Below are 21,793 nucleotides of genomic sequence, written 5' to 3'. Positions count from 1 at the left end.
AAGAACTTCTGGCATGGTGATTCGTTCTCACCGTCCTGGCAGGCACAGAAATGGTATGAGGTTTTCTATGAAGGGATATTCCTCCTATGGGAAGGGTTGCAACGTCACCGGTAATAGCTCTTAGGATTCAATCATAGTTCCCATCTACTCTGTCGCAGATTTCCAATGAATCAAACATTTCGAATATCTACGGTTGAGTCGAAGTAGCCACTTGTGGTTATTAAATGTTAATTGTTGAAACCAGAAGCATTATATTAGAAATAATTAATTTATATAGCTTTAATATGCCACAAATTTCACAACTTTCGGTTAGATGTTTTAGAAATTTCGAGCTTAAGAAATGTTAGAACAGGTTTACTTATTGTAATTGCATTTTCTGAAATAAAACTATGACTATTTAGGGACTGTGATGAGATAACAAAAACGGCACCTCAGCTAGCATCTTGAAATAAAAACTTCTTTATAAACAGTGACAAAAAATTGACTAAGTTATATTCGAGATAGACCAAATCTAGAATAAATGTTTTGAGTGAATTCAATCAGTTATGTTTTGGATAACACAGAAACTAACTCCAAATACAAGACTCGTGATCGCAGCAACAGAATAGATATAAAGCTACCAAAATAACACCCTATCAATCTCTCACAAATGTATGCTTAAAAATATTTTATAAAAGGAATTATTAACATCAATTTACGAGTAAGAGATTAAAAACAGTCAAAACTACAAATGAACAGCTGGTCGCTAAAGGCAGCTAATATCCAATGCGACTAAAATAAGCAGATTTACATTCCAAACTTTTTTACGCTTAAATTCATTAAAAAGAATTTTTACAGAATAAATTTTTATAAAATAACTAAAGTAATTCCTGTAAGATGACTTTTGGGAATAATTTCCCATATAATGACATTAACTGCCTCGAGGTATCTCGAGCCCTTTTGCAGGAAATTATCTTTCACATAAAGGAATTAAGCCGACGGAAATAAAGAAAGTTTCCTACGTAAACTTGTGGGTCTTAATGAACTATCGAATACGCCAATTACTTCTCGATCACCGGCAAATCGCAGAGAAACGGCGCAGAAAATTACCGTAAATGAAGAGGTAATCGCTGCAAATATTTCCCTCATTAAGAGAAAGCGGCAACAATTTTATGGATGAGAAGCAAGTGCTCGTAAAACTGCAGTGATTTTCTAGTTGGGAAAATGGCGATGATATTCTTCTTAAAGATATTAGCGCCTCTTTACAGCTTGTAATTCGCTTTGTTTGAAAATGCACGAATAGCCTCTTGATGTTTCATTTAGAGGAAGAATGCAATCATTAATAGGGAAAATAAAAATTACTTTATCTATTGATAGTGATGTCATGATACAACCAAGTATACCGGAATTTTTCAAACTCGAAGCTTCTAGGTATCAAAAACGATAACTTTATACTTCTAAAATTTTATTTAGTACGAGATGTTTATAAATAAGTAAGTATCTCAATTTTGCAAGGTTAATAAAAGAAAATAACAGTGCATTTGTAATTTCCGATGACAACAAATATAAACTTGTTATTTATCGGAAATTACAATAACAATTGAAAATTTAAAATCAATAAAACTATAAGTTTTTACTGTAAGCCACTCCAAAAATATGAGAGAAAATATCAAGGCGATAAGATAATTCATCTCATACTTTTTCAGCAATTATCGTTTTTCAAACTTCTAATGTACAGACCGACAGACGGTTAATTACTAGTTGGATTTGCATAACATTCGATAGGTATCAGCATTATACATGTTAAGTATGTGTCCAATTTTGTACATCTAACTCTCCATTTTAAAATTACCGCTGTTAATTCATATTCGAGCAGCCGGTTAGGAGACGAAGGTTACTGTTCACATTAAAATACTTTATTGGTCCTGTTGAATTTCACTTATAAATAAAAAATATATAAAAGCAAAACCATTTCTATAAGAGCGAGGGAAAATTAATATTCTTTTAAATAATTCCTTGATAAGCAAAAGTACATCTCTTTATTTTAAATCCATGAATTTTTCACAATCCATAAAGAATATGGCGGAGTATTCCTTTCTTTATTTTTCACACCAACTGGTTTCAATAACAACAAGAACAACAAATCACTTCTGCTGATTTTATTGCTGGTACAACTCGGTTATGAAATCAGTAGGAGTGTTCTTCACAGAACTATCTCGCACTTTCTCTAAACAAGGTGCTATCACCCTCTCCCTTCCCACATAAAAATAAAGAAATTTGCTCAAGACCGTATATGCCATGCGCGTAAAACTATCCATATTAAAATGAGGTATTTTATAATTCTATCAGGGTGAAAACGAATGCATTTTAGATGTTTTTTTGTTGGCTGATTTATGCCAAAAGTTATCCTAAAATCTGAACTACAATTTTAGAAACAGGAACACATACCAAATTTCATTTATCTAAATCGTTAGGTTTTCAGTTATCGTGTTTACCTTGCATGCAAATAAGCAGATCAATAAATGGTCAACCTTTGACAAATGCCATTCAAAATTTGAAATGTATCTAAATTTTACATTGTATATTTAATTTTATTTACTTTTTTTGCTTTTGAAGTTACTGTATTCTTTTTCCTTGTATACTTCTACGAATTTTCTATGAATGATAATCTATAAATTCTGTATTAATGTAGCATACCAAATTTCATCCGTCTAGCTCAAAACGTTTTTGAGTTATGGTGTTCACAGATAGGCATAATTCAAAATTTCAAAAAAGGCTGAAAAGGGGAGATTAGTCAAAAATTCGCAGTCGAACATTTTAATGATTTTTTTTTTGTATTGTCTGTATTTGAGAAACTAAAAATTCAGCAAATCGAATGATATTACTACTGATCGAAATTCTAACTCAATATCAGTCAGGCAACTTTTAGCATCATCCAACGAATTCAAGGAAACATTGTACGAAACAAAGCTTTATAAGCCTTATTAGTATTATAAAACATCAGAAAAACGACATTGTTCGGAGTTTCCTAAAAACAATTTTGAAATTTGTCCAAATCTTCTATAACATTTATTCCCAAATACACAAAATAGAAATGCAAATGATCCTCATAAACGCACACACAATAGAATCCTCGACAGAAATAATTTATTGGAGAAAGAATGCACTGGACACAGCATCGGACACTAGATTTATTAGCTCGGCATTCGAAAGGCTCTATGGCCATTTCTCTTGAGTGGGAGGGTCCTTCACTCGCTTCGGGCCCTTCTGTTGGTGAAGCTCGGCTTCGTTCGAATAATTGATAATCAAGCTCCATTATTAAGAACTTCGAGCTCTAAGGATGGCAATTTTATCGATTCTGCAATGCTCATATCAGATTCATTTAATTCACGACATTTTCAGTTTGAAAGGGAAAAGCTGTTTTTTTTTAAATAATATATATATGTGTGTGTGAATTTTTCAAAGTAAATTTCCATAATTGTAAATTTTATTTCCAGTTTCATGAGGGAATGATACATTTCTGATAATAATAGTGTGTGTGTGTGTAGATGAGCTATCATCCGGTAAACAATATGTTAACTCTGAAACACAGATTAAGTGTTAAAAATTGTAGCAAAAAATATCTCGTGCAAACTGCCAGAGTGCTTAAGAAATAAATAAATTATATATAACACATATAATTTTGAAACAGATTCGTGGACGAAGACAGAAAAACACTTTGAATTTTTAACTTCGTTTTATTTCCTCCCGGGAGGCATGATTATGTACAAGAGGTGCGGACAAGGCACGTCCGTTCACAACGTGACACAAGAGAAGATTAGAGTAAAAGAGGGAAAATAATTTCCCCAATGCGATTCTGATAGGGATTTCCCACACGTGTTGCATTTAGGTAAAGGAATTATAAGGATCTTTTAAAAAAAAATGTGCTTGGCTGGACAATTTGTTTTAACCATTCACTCGGACCGTTTGAAAGTGCAAATGTAAGCATTTTTACAGAGCTTTTATTGAATTAATTAAATAGAACAAGTGGAATGGGATCAGGATTTAAGCGAATATTTTTGAATGAAGTTTATATGTTCTGAATTGAACTAAAAGTTAGGAAATTAGTTGTTTAAATTAGATTTTAAAATATTATTACACACACACACACACACACACACACACACACACACACACACACACACACACACACACACACACACACACACACACACACACGTGTGTGTGTGTGTGGCATACTTCAGATGTAAATTATAGATTAACATTAAAAATAAACAATAAAAACCAAGAATTTTTTTTATCTAAAATTTCATCCATTTCTAGATCCATTAGAAGTGGATAAAATCAAAACCAACCATTAAAAACGGATCGAAGAAAATAATGATGCACTAACCGAAACACAATGTCAAGCATAAAGTTTCAAAAACATGCTGAAACCAAATATAGACTGAAACCCCAATTCGTCGATGAGAGGCGAAAATAATAAATGAACATCATATTATATATTGTTCATATCATATTATATATAGCAGTTGATAAAAGGGGTTGGGATATTTCTAAAGTTCATCAGAGACGGCGCTATACAATTGTATTATAAATTATGGAATGATGTGTTTAGTTTTTTTTTTTTTTTCTCTTCTAGATGGTATTTTTCTCATAAAATCAATGTTTAATGAAGAACGAAAGGAGAACGATTAAATTCCAAAAATATTAAAATTGACTTTCATCGAGTACGCACAAGACAATAAAATTTCAGGACTCTAATATATCAGAAAAAAAGCGAAAAACTCATAAAAATGTCCCATTATTACAGAAAAATGGAATAAAAGTATCTAAAATCATAATTTCCGAGATATTCTAAATTTGAAGTGAAAGAAAAAAAAATATCTGCGATGTGAACAAAATAATGACGTCTAAATCCTGCTTAGGAACATATATCCCGAGGAGAATAAGAATTGTAGAATAAATTGTTATGATTAAAATAAAATTATAAAAATCTTTTTAACTGATTCGATTATTTCCGCTATTGTAAAATTTCTCAAAATTTTAACCACATAACACTATTAAAAGTAATTCGAATGTCCGAATGGTTGATTCATATTGAGGACATTGTCCCACATTTATTTCTACCATTTCACCTATCTGTAAAGTAGATTCTACCTGGAAACACTGCACATATTCGTATATTTTATCGCTCCCATGGGAAATCGAGCATCTCTCTCAAGAAATGAGTGTTCCTTCCTCCCCTAAATGGGATGCTTATTACGTGTCCGGCACTCGGTCGGTTTAATGACCCGGCCAAAATTAATAGCACCCCTTAATGCCCGAGCTTAGCTTAATGCACACAAACTATTCAATCAAGGAGGCAGTATTCCTTTTCTGAACTTCAAGTCGAGCTATAGAAATGCGTTACATAATTTATGTTACAAAGTCCGTCTGCATAGCGATAGCTCCGATGGATATTATTAATTTGTACCGATACGTCAGAATATTCTGATGTTTAATATGTGTAAAACTTTCCTGGTACTTTAATCTGTTGAATTCCATGGGGAGGGGGGGGGGCACCGGTGACCGGCACTGAGTTTGTTTGTAGTGCTTGGGGAAAGGGTATCAATTACAGGTGAACAAGTAATTCCATAATTTTTTTCAAATTTTTCAACACTGAATACAAATTTTCAATATTATTACAAACAAGTCATTATTTTTCTAATATTGTTTAATCATTGTTACTAAAATACTGGGAAGTTATTAATGCAATACAGAACATAAAAAAATAATGTTACTGTATGTACAAGCACTGCAGTCTCCTGACACACATTTCAATCAATCAGAGATTGTCTTCATTTCCATTTCTCAAATTATTTTCCATCTGATTTTTTTAACTGCATCCTGATCTACTATATCATACAAAATAAGTGAACACAGATTATATGTATATTTTTACACATTTTATCTCTCAGCACTATATTTCTAAGTTTATTACTACAAATTATATTTCTAATTTGAAAAATTATGTAAACGGTCTCATCATAATATAATTTCTTATATAATTGTAAATTCTGTAAATAGTTATTTTTGTTTCGTTTTCCTACTGTAAATATTTTGTTAATCAAATAAAATTCCCGTAACATGCCCACCAAACCGTTCAGTGACCAGAATGGTCACGGATACGGGGGTATGAGACGGCGTTCTGTTCTGTATGTATAATATGCGAGCTTAAATATTATTGTGATTGCAATTGCATGTCAACGTCATTAAATTACAGGTGGCCTTAAAATAAATACATTACGAATGATTACACAAAATAATTTCTCTGTTATATTTAATATTTTGCTAAATATTCTACTCATAATGATAAATTAATGTTGGCCAGACGGATTAGCCATGCGAAATGAGCATGACATTCATCATGTTAAAAAGCAAATTCATAATGGATTTAAAAAATTATTTTTACTAAATGTGAAGCATGCAAACTCAACCCCCTATTTTAATCTCTGCTACTAATAAAAATGTGCGTGCGTGTGTATATGCGACAAGCGACTATAATTTACACCTCTTGACACTGTATTATTTCTAAGAAGGCCTGATAACTGAAGCAAGGTTTTTACAAATCATGATTATATTTTGGTCCCGAAGAAATCCTTAAGGCACATAGCCGTCTTCTGACAAAGTTGGTCGAAACGAAGTATAATATAAGTTCAAATCATATTTTTTTCCGACCATTTCTTTTGCGCACGAATTTTCCTAAGAACACCAGGGAGTGTGGTATCTCCAAAACTTTCTCGCATACTCCTTTATGCAGGTGTTATCCCAGAAAACGCCTTGCATAGCATTGGTGTACAATAATTATGAAACACTGACTTTTGGTGTGAATTTAGTATTATTCTTACTGAATCCATCGTGCCATCTTTGTGAGTAATTCCTGACATGCTTTAATAGTATCCAAAAATAAAATTTTTGTTTTAAATACGTTTTTTTTCAATTCGAATGAAATCAAAATAACACAAAACTGCACTTGTAGTCACAAAATCGAGTATTTGGATTTCCTCCCAACAGATTTCACACAAAATTCAATATAAGTCTGAAAATTCTGTTTAAAGACCGTATAACAAATTACATTCAAATGAATGTATTCTCTTTTTAACTAACTGCCGAATTTTTTACTCATTTTATGCATTTAAACAATATGTATTAATCAGAAGAGATATCTATTGCGCAAGATTTTGATTCCTCCTCTGCCAATAGCCAATTCAATTCCTCTATATATTTCCTCGCCGAGTCCAGTGTGTTGCAGGTAGATTACGTCGGCATCCTGGCCCGCTAATCGAGCCTGAAGCACTCCACTCCTCCGAGAGACTTAAATAAGGGAACCTTAATCGGATGAAGTCTGGCGTATTATTTGATTTGACCAAATGGGCGGCTCGTAGATTAACCGGGCGGTTTGTCGCCAAATCACTGCGTCAACGGACGAGATTTCCTTTTCGTTACCTTATCAATGGAAGACCACCTTTCCGCATACTTTGCTGTATTCAGACGAAAACTACTTTTGGAAATGATTCCTAAAAATGGATTTTAAGTTGGATTAACACAAGAGATTTCTGCATTTTATTGGTGTTGTAATTATTTTTGTAATTATTAAGAGGCGCTAATCTTGAATTTAATGATTACTATTTTGAAAAGACAGTTCACGCATACGATTGCACATTCTGAAAACATTAAAAAGAACATTCTTAAACGGGAAGAAAATGTATTCCAGAATTAGCAAACAGTGCCTACTTTTTTTTATTTCGGTGAATATCATTAGCTATAATTATTGGTATAATGAAATGGATTAAGAAAAGTTACCAGAAATAATTTTACCAGCCTTCAACTTCGAAATCAAAGATGAAATTCATCATATTCTTTTTATTTTTTTTTATCCTCCCCCCTTGACAAAAAAACAGCACGAAAAGCCTCCCCTCTTTCCCTAAAACTTTCTAGTACACTTTCATAACGAAGTTCCCCCTCTTCTTCCCTCATTTAAAAATTGCGGACCTTGGACAAACCTATCTTAATCAGGAGTGTTTAGATTTTTAATTTCAAAGCTCTACGCAGTTCAGTATTTCATAGTATATTTTATTTCAAATCTAAAACCTAGTTTTTATCTCCCAATTTAGACCACAATGTAACACAATTTTAGGACAGATATCGTACACTATGTTTGATTCATTATTAACTTAGTAATATTATTTGTTATTTATAATCTTACTGTAATTTATATGTTGTAATGTTATTTATAATGTTGCTGTAATTTATAAGTATGCACGAGTACTTGACATATTTCTAACTTTGATGTAATTCAATAAAATCATTCAAAGGCTCAAGTTTAAACAGTGGAAGTGGTATCCCTAAAATTTGTTAATATAATCTGTAATAAAGGCGTTATTTCATAGAACGAATAACATGACATCGGTGTACAATTTTTTTTTTTTTTTTTGAGTGAAAATAAATTTACAACCAGAAATTGCACATAATTTTTTTCCCGATTCTAAATTTAAAAATTAATGATCAAAAAATTTCATTAAAAATAATTGAAGAGCAAATTTTAATTAAATATTCTACGCTCAAATGAATTTACAACTTTTTATTCTTTCAAATATTAAAAATAGATATTCTACTAAATGCGTTGACATTCAAGTTTTTTTTTAAGTAAAGCCACCTGGTATCTTCCCAAAGTTTAAACAGCTTTGCCTTAAAGACAAACATATCAGATTAGAAACTTTCTAGAAACATTTTTCAATTCACACATTTTTCAAAACATCTGCAAGAGATTAAACTAAAAACTTATCCTATGCTCAGTTTTTAAAATTTATTACTTAAAATAACTATTGAGAGAAGATTTTAAAAAATAGAGAACTTACGATTCATAGAAAAAAACTTAACAGCACAGCTTGTTTGAGATAGATTCTGTTAAAACAAACTATTAAATAAAGCAAACTTTTAAAAAATTCATCAAGTTATTGAATTAAATGATATTAGATCAATATTTATAAAACAGATTTTTTTTTTTAGGTATTTCTCAAGTGTTTTACTATAAAGTACTCTACGATACAATGAATAATATATAAATTATAGAATCTCAGATATCTTTATCATTTGGTAGTTCATAAAAATTTATTTTTTATTCAAAAGTTACCTTTTAAAATGTCATGTATCAAACCTTCAAATATCAAAGTAGTAAACCAAGTCGACTTACCTAAAAATAAAAAAAAGCACATGAAAAAACATTTAAATTAATATGATCAGAATAATATTCAAAAATTAATCTACAAAAAATACAAAATACTACAGCAACATAAGGAAATGAGCAATTGTTTAACATTAAAATTCGAATTTTCTTTCTTTATCTTATGCATCTCTATTCTCTTTAGCACAGCAACAATTTGTAACTATCAGTCAAGTTTGGTACATTTGCAATTTTGAAACTTTCATAGCATTAAATTATTCTATAATATTTTCTACCTAACATAATTTCAAACATAAAAAGAATATCTTTAACTTATTAATCGAATGAACTTTTAGTTTTCCAACTTCTTCCAAAATCTAAATACTGTAGCTTTTACTGGGCCAGCGTGTGGGAGTTACAGTAATTATCCATTAGCATTCAACAGCAAGAGCCTTTATAAAACTGCTGATCTATCAAATTTTTATAATTTCATTTTTCAATTGATGGAATCCTCAGTTAAGAATTGCATAAAAGCAGCTTTTTTAATTTCCAGTTTTTACAATTTCATATTCAGTAGCGAAAGCGTTATACTGCGCGCTGCATTTTCCTAATATTGTACATGACTTGAATTTGCATAAATTGTCATCAGAATATTTTAAAATCATTTTTTTATTATTTAAAGAAATTCTTCAAGAACCAAATAAAAAATTCGTTTTAATGATTGTTAAATTTTTCAAGGTAATTCTATACTACAACTGAATTACTACCGAAGACTGATATCAATGATTTTTCGTGAAGAATTACTTCAAATTATTCCAAGTAATCGAAAGTTAAATATTAAATTAGATTTTATCATTGAGTTCCCCCCCCCCTCTCCTCTTCCAGAGATATTACCAGCGCGCTCCTTCGACAAACTATCATTTACTTACTTCCAAGTGTTTTTTATATACTTATTCTCTGGACTCAAGAAATAAGAAATAATATTTTTACAATTAATGGGATATACGGGACATTGAGATTACGAATAACGGAAAATATTCTGAAGACCGAAGAAAAAATTCTCAGAGAAAATTAAAAAGAAAACTATTACTACTATTATATCTCATCACATCCCAAATTTTTAGAGCATGGATTCTGAATAATATGGGAAAGCTACAGTTTGAATAGATTTTTTAAAAAAAAATTTTAAATATGTAGGAATAGAAAATGGCGAGAGAAAATGTTTAAATTTATTTGAAATAATATTTAAAGAAATGCTTTTTATAATATATGAGTTCTGAACACATCAACAGCAACAGCAACATTTTCACTGAAATAGCATTTTATATATTTTTTTTTCTGCTGCATTTATGGATAAGCTAGAATGAATGTAAATCTATCCATTGATAAATGTATACAAATAGAAAAATGCATAAAATGTTTAAAAAATGTTTTTCAGTTGTAAAACTGTATTGTATACTATATGTTGGTTTTCATACTTTCCTTTCGAATGAAAAATGCTAAATTCATATACATGCGGAGATAAAATTTCTGCCGTTACATTTCGAACGAATTTATGGAAGGTATTTTAGCTTTCCTTAAAAAGGAACTATAAAAATGTTTGTCATACTATTTTTTGCCAAACATATATAGTCATAAAATTGTACATATATTATTTTGCCGTATCTGTATTATACGACAATAATACAGATTTAAAATACAGTTTTTATGAAGAGAATTTTTTTACCAAGGGGAAAAAAGTCAAGCATTGTTTAATATAGATAAAAATGCTTCGACTAACCAGGTTAAACAGAATTATAAGGATATTATAAGAAGAATATTTACACTTGTTTTTGTTCGTTTGTTTGCTTGCTTGACAGGTATTCAGAAATTAAATTTTTTTTTCGCCTTGTTGCAAGGAAAAAAAATTAATGTAACAGTATTCCAATAATGCTGAAAGGACGGTTCATTAGCGAACGTGAAAATTTCCAATTATTAGTGAGCGAAATTGGTTTGAAATTAATATTACAAAAATATTTTGTGTTATAATTAAGTTAAGACTGGTAAAAGCAGAAGAGCAACTGATCTGATGAAACAATAAAATTGGCTTAAATTTCATGACTGCTATCAAGGACAACGTTATAAATTGTGTTTAATTTCAAAACAATCTATTAAAGAAAAATTTAATGGAAATAAAATTGTTATCACTGAAAAATTAGGCCTTTAAAAATTAACGTGGTATGAAATATTTGTGCGATAACACTCTGTGAAGGAAATATGCTAAAAGCAACATTTTTACATACATTATAAAGTTTAATATATTTTCTATTGCTTAAAAAATACAATAAGCTTTTGAAAAACTCTTTCTTAGCAAACCCACATTTCTCAGAAAATAAGTACGGGAAATTTAGCTGCTATGTTCAACAATCTACTCAGTCAGATGTTACGAATGACTTTTGTAATTCGCAATTTACAGAAAATGTGACAATCTAAAAAGATTATTACATGAAAATTTCTAACGTTTCCAAACCAAGCTAAACGAGGATTTTCAACTTATCGAATGAACAATAGTAATATACACAGATTAAAACCATGGGGCAATCTTTAAATAACAACTCAAATAAAAGTCAAATGATAATAAATGAAACTAATGAACTCAAATAAATGAAACTAATTAGCATATCTAACATCACGATCGAAAATAATTGAAGATGACTTAAAATATTATTTCCAAGGAAATGTATTATCAAAAGGATTTAACCATTTTATCTTAAAATCAATATTTGTTATTAAATGTTACATGTGAAAGGCTTTTATTAGTATAAAAATTGATTGCAATAACTATACTTTATTATGCCTTCAGGAAAATTGAAACATTTCCTTTCTAAATAAGCAAACATTTGCGAATGTATTCTTAATGAATACAAATTAGAGGCTTCGAAATAGGCTTTGACGCTAAAATATATTGTAATGATTTCTCCATAATGCCTTGCATCCCAGAATTTAAATCCACTCTATTGGTATAATTTCGCTGTTTCTGTTCGATTATAGAGATTATGGCCGCTTTATTTACCAACGTAGATCATTTTTATAGGAACATAGAATAATATATATTTTATTTTAAATGTTTTTTTTTATTTTAACGTATTTTAATGTAATTTTTTTATACTCATGCATAAAAAAAAGTTCAGGATTGATTCAAACAAAAATTTGATACAGAATTTTAGTCACAAAATCGTATACCAAATTTGATAGACATAAATCACTGCATTTTTGAGTCACCACGTTCACATGTTTCTGAAAGTACAGGCAGACAGGCATTCAACCTTTTGTCGAATTTGACTCGAAATTCGAAAAGTGTTTACACTATAGATATTAAATCAGTGCACCAAATTTTATCCATCCAATTGTCTTCGTTCTGTAGTCACCAGCTTAGAACAAATTTCTTCCTAATGGATTTTGCTAAGAGTTTGATAGAAATCTACAAATTTGGTGTAAAGAAAGAATACCAAAATCCATCCACCTAGCTCAAAGTTTTGAGTTATCTTTGCCTCACACGGAAACCCCCGGAGGGCACCTCGAAATGAGGATGAGATGCTTCCGGTATGGTGGTGTGATCTCGCTATCCTGGAGGGTACACGAAAAGGTGGGGGATCTGACTCCTCCCATCGATGACGGGACGTACTTCCTTCGGGAAGGTTGTACCGTGGCCGGTGGTGGCCTTTAGGACTCAATCACAGTTCCCGCCAGTGTTGCGGTTTCGCAGGTCCGGTCATTCAGTTTTCGTTGCCAGTGTGTCTTCGGGGGGGGGGGGTCGGTGAATCTGTGATATAACTTGCCTCAGATGGACAAGCATTCCATGGACAGATGGACATTTTCCAAAAATGAGTTTTCCAAAATCGGAAAAATCTAAAACGTACAGATTCGTTTAAACATCGAATTCAAATTTTTTTTAGATGATATTTTTTCTATACTTTCATACGATGCATTTCTCATTTCACTTTTATTCCTCTATACTTTTGTTCGGCCACTTTCCTTTGTTAACTGTATTCGCAATATCCGCCGAAACCACAAAAACACGCCCATTTCCTCCAACTCGAAAGCGAAACTAAACTTTTCCCCGCATAATAAGCCCCCCTTTCAGTATAAATGTCCGCGCAATCCCACATGTTGAAAGAGAAAAGAAATGAGAAATGGATCGCCTGCTTTTATCTGCGACTCCCGGCCTCATCCATAACACAAGTAGAAATTGATCGGCAGCGGCATTTCCTTTTTTATCCGGAATTTTTCCCGAACACCCTTCACGGTTTCGGAGGGGCTGACTCTGAACAAGAGAAAGTCTTTCGACAAGTTAGTAAAAGAGGAAAAAATGTGAGGCTTTTTTCTCCTATGTGGGTGAAAAAAAAGGAAGATTCTTCATTTTTTGTTGATCATGTTCTGTCCATCTCTTTCGATTTAATAGAATTAAGGCGAGAGGGGTTTTTCATATCTTCTGCTGAGGTGATGACAAAAGGGCAAGTCAGGTGGGGGGGAAGAGAGTTTGACAGACCATGGAGACGAGTTTAGTTATATTATCGTCTCGTTTTAAAGCAACACGAGGGTTCTTTTGGAACGGAACTCGTAATTCTGAGCCCCGGTCAGATGACAAGCTCGACAGCTGAGCTGGCGCCACCCTCACTCAACTTCCATAGCATACCGACGGGAGGATATTTGGTCCATACGGCTAAGGAGATGAGAGATGTTATAATGCATTTTCTGCATTTGAAATAATACATTTGGTGTAAAATGAAGGAATTTTTATCTTCTCGTATATGAAAATATTATCAAAAAAATTTTGACTTGATTTTTGATTGATCTCCAAGTTTCTGCTCACCCCGAATCGAAAGTGTGCATTTTTAGAATTCTGTCTTTCTTTCTTTCTTTCTTTCTGAGAGTATGATAACTCAAAACCTATTTGATCTTGACAAAAAAGAATTGGTACACGATATTTACATGAAATTTGTAGATTTCTTTCAAATATTGAACGAAATTCATTCAGAAGAAATTTTCCATCTCGCCATCCGAGGACACAATAACTGCAATACTTAAAATTTGTTGGATAAAATTTGGTACACAGGTTTAGCATCTAAAATGTAGTTCCACTCAATTTTGAGAGAATCAGTTTCATGAAGCTTTTCTGTCTGTCCAAGTAAATGTAAGTAACCAAACCAATAATAATAAAACCAAAAAAGACATGGTAGATAAAGTTTGGTATTAGTTTCAAATTCTAATGAGTGATTGCTGATACAAATATCAGAAAACCGAATATGTACAGTGGATGCCTTCTTTTCTGACCGATAGAAATTGAAATATGATATAGAGCAACAATTGTAATAAAAAGATCGCATATGATTATCATATTTTTTTTATATAAATTATTTTTGAATTATGTTTGCATGTATGAAAAAGAATTCACAAAAAGTCGAGTTATCCTGTAATAGATTTGGTTCAAAAATTTGACATGAATTTATACTTTAGATGCCAATACCTTGAACGAAATTTCATTTACCCAAGTTTGAACTATTTTTGAATTATCGCGTTTAGATGTATACAAGACTAGAAATCTAAAGACGATCAACCACATGGCATGTTTGTTCTCAACTCTTTCTGTTCAATTTATTTAAACGTTTATTAAAAAACATCGTATATAAAATCGTTATACATATCGTACAAAAAATATCGTACATAAAAAGCAACTTACACTTCTTATTCTAGTTTATTTTCTTTTTAAAGTTTCCAAAAGATTAAAAAAAATTGTTCTCCGATTTTCATTTTAATTAGTACACGCCGTTTAGATTAAACGCACCATTTAACTACAAAACATTCAAGGCAGATAAAAGCCTTTTAAAAAGAAAAACTGTTCATAACAGCTACGTTTTACGACGCCTGCAGGAAATTGAAGGCATCAATTCTTCATAAATGGACGGTCATCTATAACTCCTCCCTTATCTAAACGGATGCATGTTATGGGGCTGACACTCGGAAATCAGAGTGTTAAATGTCCTGGAAAGAATTAATAGCTTTTAATACTATCAGAGTTGCCAATTGAATTTTAACTCATCGGTAAATTAAATTATGAATTTCATTTTTTTTCAATCGGTTACAAATATATCAAGGCGAAATAGGAAATGTTAAAACTAATTCAATGAATTGCTTTTTAAAATATTTTCTTAGAAAATTAGACTAATAATAGTACTGGTGCTATTATTAGAGGTATTCTGACATTATTTGGTAAATAATAATGTCACTTATTTGACATTTTTAAATTCAGATGCATTTCAATCAATTTGGCGGAAATTTTAAGGAGTGGAGAGTTTTAATTTCCAATTTTTCCTATACTAATATGATAAAATGTTTAAAAATATGATTATAGGTTGTAGTTGAATTCTTTTCCAACGATCGAGTCCAAAATATGGTAAAAATCTGCCATGTTGCTAAGAAGACCAAATGTCAAATTTCATTTGTCTAAGTTGTTGTGTTTTCAAATCATTGCGTCCACATATTTGAGAGTATAAACCAGCGGAGGAAGTCTCCCCAAACATTTCTCGCATACTCTCTATTAAAATTCTTATCCCAGAGACTGCATTGCATATCACTGACGTACCAGTGACAAAATATTAATTTTTAGCTTGAATTCAACGATAAAAATGACTGAATCTATCGTGAAAAATCAACTGGTTACTGAATCTATCTTGAGATCCTTAGCGAGTGCTTTGGCGATTAACTACTGGCATGCGTTTAATAGTATCCGAAAATCAAATCGGGATTTTAGAAACATTTTTCCAAACTGATCGAAACCAAAATTTGACATAGAACTACGATTGTTGTCATGAAATCACACAGCAAATTTCATATATTTAAGTCATAGCTTTTTTGAGTTACCGCGTTTACATGCTTCTGAAAGTACAGGTCATCAGACCGTCAACCCCTTCTTCAATATGGTCCAAAATTCAATAGGTGTTTATATTATACATGGTAAATTTGTGAACCGAATTTTATCTATCTAGCTCCCTTTTAATTAGTTATCGTATTATCTTATATTCGAACTGCCGGTCAGACAGACTCGAATGGAATTTCCTCTCTGTGGAATTTAGAAGAAATTTCTCTTCTGAATGCAATTTGCTCCAAATTCGACAGGAATCTACATACTAGGTGTAAAGGCTGTATACCAAATTTCATCTATGTAGCTTAAAGCAGTTTTGAGTTGTCTTTGTCGCCGAAGACAGGCAGACAGACACAGACATAATGTGAAAAAAATGTATTTCTCGAATTTGGAATCTTGGACGAATTACATTGCAGGTTTCCAAATCTAATCATTAATCTCGCTGTTAAACCCCATCCATCTGATCATTTGCGTTTTTGATTTTACTTATTCACATGGGCACAGACAGACAGACTTCTCAAAAATAGATTTCTTTAAGTATTTGATAAATATGCGAAGTTTAGTTTAATTATATTAACCTCCCGTTTTAAAGTAACACTAGGGCTATTTTGGGACGGCCCTCGTCATTTTGAACTACAGTCAGATGACGAGGATGACACCTGAGCTGGCACCCTCCTCTCCAAACTACACCACACCAGGGGTAGAACGTTTGTCCCGGACAGTTTAACGTGCACCAGACCCGCTTACACGACGATTCTTCGGTGAAATTGGGTCTCGAACCTGAAACCTTCAGGTTCCGAAGCTGATAAATATGCGAAAATTTAATGAAAAGGCTACATACCAAATGTCATACGTGCAATTTGCTGCATTTTTGCGCTATCGTATTCGTAGATTTAATTTCAAAGATATCCATTTCGGACTCGGAAAAGTATGAAACGTAGAGTTTTATGAAGTCTGCAGTTCGGCTTTTTTAATTATTTTTTTACTATTACAACATTTTCTTTACTTACATTCTACATAAAAGATTTTTAATATCTTCCACAAGAGACTTAAACCGATGAGGTTTAAGTGCAAGCTGCGATTATTCAATCCATCGCAATGTTTTTTTTTTTTTTGCTAATAAACCGAAATATATTCCTTTTTGTTGGCATAATGAGCCAATTCTCTAATTGTTCAATTAATAAGATAATTCACTCGCATAGATGCCCGAGAGGCCAGACACTCTGTTGCAATGGGCTATAAACACCTCTAGAGAATCCCTGGGCAGGCTCCCATGGCAACAGCTGTCTTGTAAAACCTTCTTGAAAATCCTTCTAATTCAAAATATACTTAACTGATGCATTTGTGATATCACTTGAATCTAATTTGACAGCGTTTGGTTTTTCTCAACAATTTGCTGGAAAACGGACGAAAACTTCGATAATCCATTTTAAATGTTTTATCAGAATTTTTTTTGACTACGTAAAACCATTTCCTTGATAGACTGGGAAATGGGTTAGTAAGGAAAATCTTTTATTTTGATAAATTCATCATTTCAGTCCAGTTTCCCGTCATATAACCTTTAGGGTTTTGAATTATGTTAAAAACATTTTACCACATAAATGAGACTGAAAAATGGATGTACTATCAGAGAAAGACATTTTCAGATGAAAATCAAATGCATCATGTTTATAATCCAAGAAAAAAACATTTTGAAACCCTATATTAAATTATTTTCTTAAATGAAACTTTTGCATTATGATAAAATAGATGCTATTGTAAGTAATAGGTAACAATAAATAATAGCATGTGTTAAAAGATTTATTAATGATAAGGATTAAAGGATGGCTGTTTCTCATAAATGAAGTACAGAGAATATATTATAATTGTCAAAAAAAATTCGAAATTGAAATTTGGACGAATTTCTACATTCAGATCCTAAACTAAAGAATAAATAATCTATTCATTTAGAAATATTCTACAGTTGTTTATTATTTTGCATTCTGAAGCAATAAATTCAGGAGCCAAATAATATATTTCTTAAGCTACCCACAAAATTTTAAGAAAATCCTATGATAAACCTCTAAACTAAAAGAATTTTGCTTTATATCTCTTTTTAGCAGGGTTTTTTTTTTCTATTTTTAAAAACACATTTGTTATTTAACTAATATATTTTGGTACGATAGATGTTTTTTATAGATGTTTTATAGACGATAGATGTTTGATAGTAGTTTTTAAAAATAAAACTACTTTAAGAGACTTTTTTCTAAAAATTCAATCGAAACGTACTCGCATATCATTGAAGATCTATGTCAAAATAACTTCCTATTTATCAAATAATCTTAACTCATTAAATTACATATGTTCTAGATAGATAATTTCTAGAACTTCTAATAAAGAATAATGATGTAAAAAAAAAACTTAAATATACTAATACTACGCTGACAGTTATCGCATATTCAAGAAAAAAATAACAAGTTTATAAAAATAGCAAAAGATAGCAAGATATTATTTCGTAAAAATTTAAATTTTCGAGCATTTTCATGCTTACTTAAAACTTAAGCATTTATTAATTCTTTGAAATACATCTCATACCTTTGTGATTTCTCAAATCAATCGACACTTCAATAATTATTCTGTTATAAATCAGTGGAAACTTACAAAAAAGTTCATCGTTTTTTTAGAAGCATTTCTGAGGTTGTTGATATTCTTCCGTGGGTAAAAACAACAGCTGGCGACCTTCCTTTCTCGTACGATGTTATCATTGTTTATGCAAAAGGAAATTAAAAGAATGTCTACAATCACTAGGATCAGGAGATGAACGATATCTCGGTCTATTTTAACCTTTTTTTTTTCAATACAATCCAAAACATAACGAAAAAAAAAGTTTTTCTTCTAGATATTCTCTACTACTAACAAAACAGAATGTGTTATACTTATGTGTATTCCTACAGGTTATGCATTAAACTGTCAAGACGTAAAACTTTCAAATTTGGCGTAAACATGCTTCAGAATGTAGCAATGTACATCCCAGAATAATTTTTTTTAATTCTTCATAGGAATGAACTAGAAAATAAATGAGATTATTTCGTTTTTCAGCGATGACTTGTAAAAATAATATTAAGCAAAATGATTTTTACATTTAAAAAACTAAAAATTACTTTAATAACATCAGCATAATTATACAATTTTTCTCCTGAATTTTGACAATTTTTTAAAGCTTATTGCATAGTTTTCAATATTTATATTGTTGAAATGAAATTCAAACATCAAATAAAATAAAAAATACCATTTTATCAAATATATAATTACATGGTTTTCTTCCATTGTTAAAAACTAAGAAAGATTCAGTTCTTTTTTAATCTGTTCATCTTATATAAGAAATAAGATGGTGGCGTTAAAGAATCGCCAAAGGCAGCATTCAAACTAGAAGATAGATTATCCGGGCATTTTCGCACTTAATAGCACTGAAGTGTCAGGGAACTGTAATTGAAAGCACACAATGAACAGAATAGGTGTAAGCACTAAGTAATAAGACTGTTGGTACGCCCATGTTTATATGAACACGAGGAAGAAAAAAAAGCGCAAATAGCTGGATTAAATGAAATCATGAATAAAAATTTATTCATTAGCATTATAGATTTGAATAAAAATTTGGAAACAATATCAAAAAGTTAACCCTTTGTACTCGAACGATAATACAATGCATAATTATTCACTTCACACGTGGAGCTGTTTATTACACTAAAAAATAAATACATGCAACTGTTTCAAGTTGAGTTTCCCTGAAAAAGGAATCTACATCTTTTTAACATTCAACAAATATTTTTAACAATTAAAATTAAAAAGCAAATAAATAAAATGAAGCACCTGCTTGAACGCTGAATGGGAGAACAATTCGAGTGCAAAGAGTTAACCATCTATCCATCTGTACGAGTTCATGATTTTTAAAGCAACGACTTAGACATATTCTTAATTAATTATCATTTTCAAGTCTCATATTATGATGTTTTATAATTCGAAATCAATGTAGTTCTTTATAAATTTTTTTAAAAAATGCCTGAGCCTATTTTTAAATACTATTTAGTGTTAAAAAATTTATTAATATCATTTTGCTTTTATTTAAATTTTATTATGTGTTTTTTATACGCGATATAGTGAAACCAATATTTTAAAAACTGATCTGCAATTAAGCATGTTGTTCTTTCAGGTTGTCGAAATTTGCTACTTAAATCTACTTATATTAACATTAAATTAAAATCGACAAAAAAATTAATTTTGAAAGAGCGAAAAAACGGGCGCAGAAATTTGCCTAAAAAAAACGCCTATGCGCGTTTTTTTTAGGCATAATGCACAAAATCATAAAGTACACGAGAAGGAAAAACAAGTGTATTCAAGAATATCACTTTCTACTTCAACAATAAACTCTTCTTCGGCTAACTTTTGTTTAAAAGCCATTTATTTATTCTCCAAAAATGAAAACATAATCCTTCGCAGCTGCGAAAGTGAGGACTGACGGAAGCGAAACTACCAGGAAGTGTGCAAAATATTCTCCCAAAATAAAATGCCCGCTTTCATATTTTCTGCGCTCTAAAAGATCTCTTGACACCAGTTGCGCCACCCTGTCACGGGGTGAGAAGTCTGTCAACACTTAGTAAGACGGCGCTTGGAGTAGGGGGTGGGCGGAAAGTAAAAAGAAAATTTCCGTGTCATTCTTCCGCAGTGGAATGTGTGTCAAGTGGAACATTTCGTCGGAGGATAAAGTTTCTTTTTTAATTTATGTCTAACACATGATGCCAGGAAACTATGATTGTCGCCGAGACTCATTTAAGTTGGGCTGCTTTTTAACTTGTATGCAAAATTGAGAGAACATCCCTGGTTAAATAGATCAGGTCAAAATGCATGCGGTTAATAGATTCCTTCAGATTTCATAGAAATCTAAGGCCGGGTCATAAAATCTTGTCGTGATTATAAAACTTTAGTGTGCAGATACTATTACACAGAGGACGTGTTTCTTTTTGTTAATTATTCTTTATTTAAATAAGTTTATAATTAGTCCAATTAGCTTAGCGTGATTTCAAGCTCGAAAATGTCAAGATGCTATTCTAATCCTCGCCATAAGTTGCCTGTTATGTAACACTTAACATCTGTTACCGAAATATCAGTGCTTTATTATTACGAAAAGGCGTCACAGATGTTCATAACAATGTCTAAATTTTTCTTAGAAGAGAAATAGATATTTTCATTTCATGAAGTCGCAAGTAGTGCTATTTTTCTCTCAACTCCATTTTGTTAAATAAGGGAGTGGTCTCCCAAAACTTTTTCGCATTATTTCTAACTAGCCGCCTTTGGCGACAAGCCGGTTAACCAGTATTAATGCTCGTTAAAATGTTCAATTAATATTTTATGTAACTTGTTCTCATAATAGGGTTTTCAGCAAAATATTTTAAGCTTGAAATTCTGATAGTCCTATTATTCATTTATCTATTATGTAGATCTTAAGCCGTTCAGTTAATTGTATTACGCGTCTCTCTCTAATTTTCTATAATGCCCGTAAAATTCAATTTCAAATTAAAGTTGAAATAATGAAGCTATAATTAATATAAAGATGTATTTTAGTGAATCCCAGCATGTGTAGAAAAATATGAGAATTGAAAGCAGAGTCGTTCGGCATTGACATCTTATGTGCACTACAGAATAATTTTCATATCTCAAAGAATTATTCAACA

General features: G+C 31.2%; 1 protein-coding gene across 2 annotated transcripts in view; it reads right to left on the bottom strand.

Moving 5' to 3' along the window:
• LOC129971375 (tumor protein p53-inducible protein 11-like) overlaps positions 1-21,793 on the bottom strand; it is a 404,928-nt gene that overhangs the window by 279,387 nt on the left and 103,748 nt on the right. Inside the window, exon 1 of one of the 2 annotated variants that reach the window (XM_056085083.1) lies at positions 18,660-18,713. The exons of the other annotated variant lie outside the window; for it this stretch is intronic. The gene's annotated coding sequence lies outside the window, so the exon portion shown is untranslated. Of the gene's footprint in view, positions 1-18,659; positions 18,714-21,793 lie in introns of those variants that run through there. 2 annotated transcript variants of the gene reach the window in all.

Source organism: Argiope bruennichi, chromosome 6, assembly GCF_947563725.1.
Source record: "Argiope bruennichi chromosome 6, qqArgBrue1.1, whole genome shotgun sequence".
NCBI lineage: Eukaryota > Metazoa > Arthropoda > Arachnida > Araneae > Araneidae > Argiope > Argiope bruennichi.
Note: the sequence above shows the minus strand (reverse complement) of the source record. Positions and strands in the feature narration are given on the sequence as shown.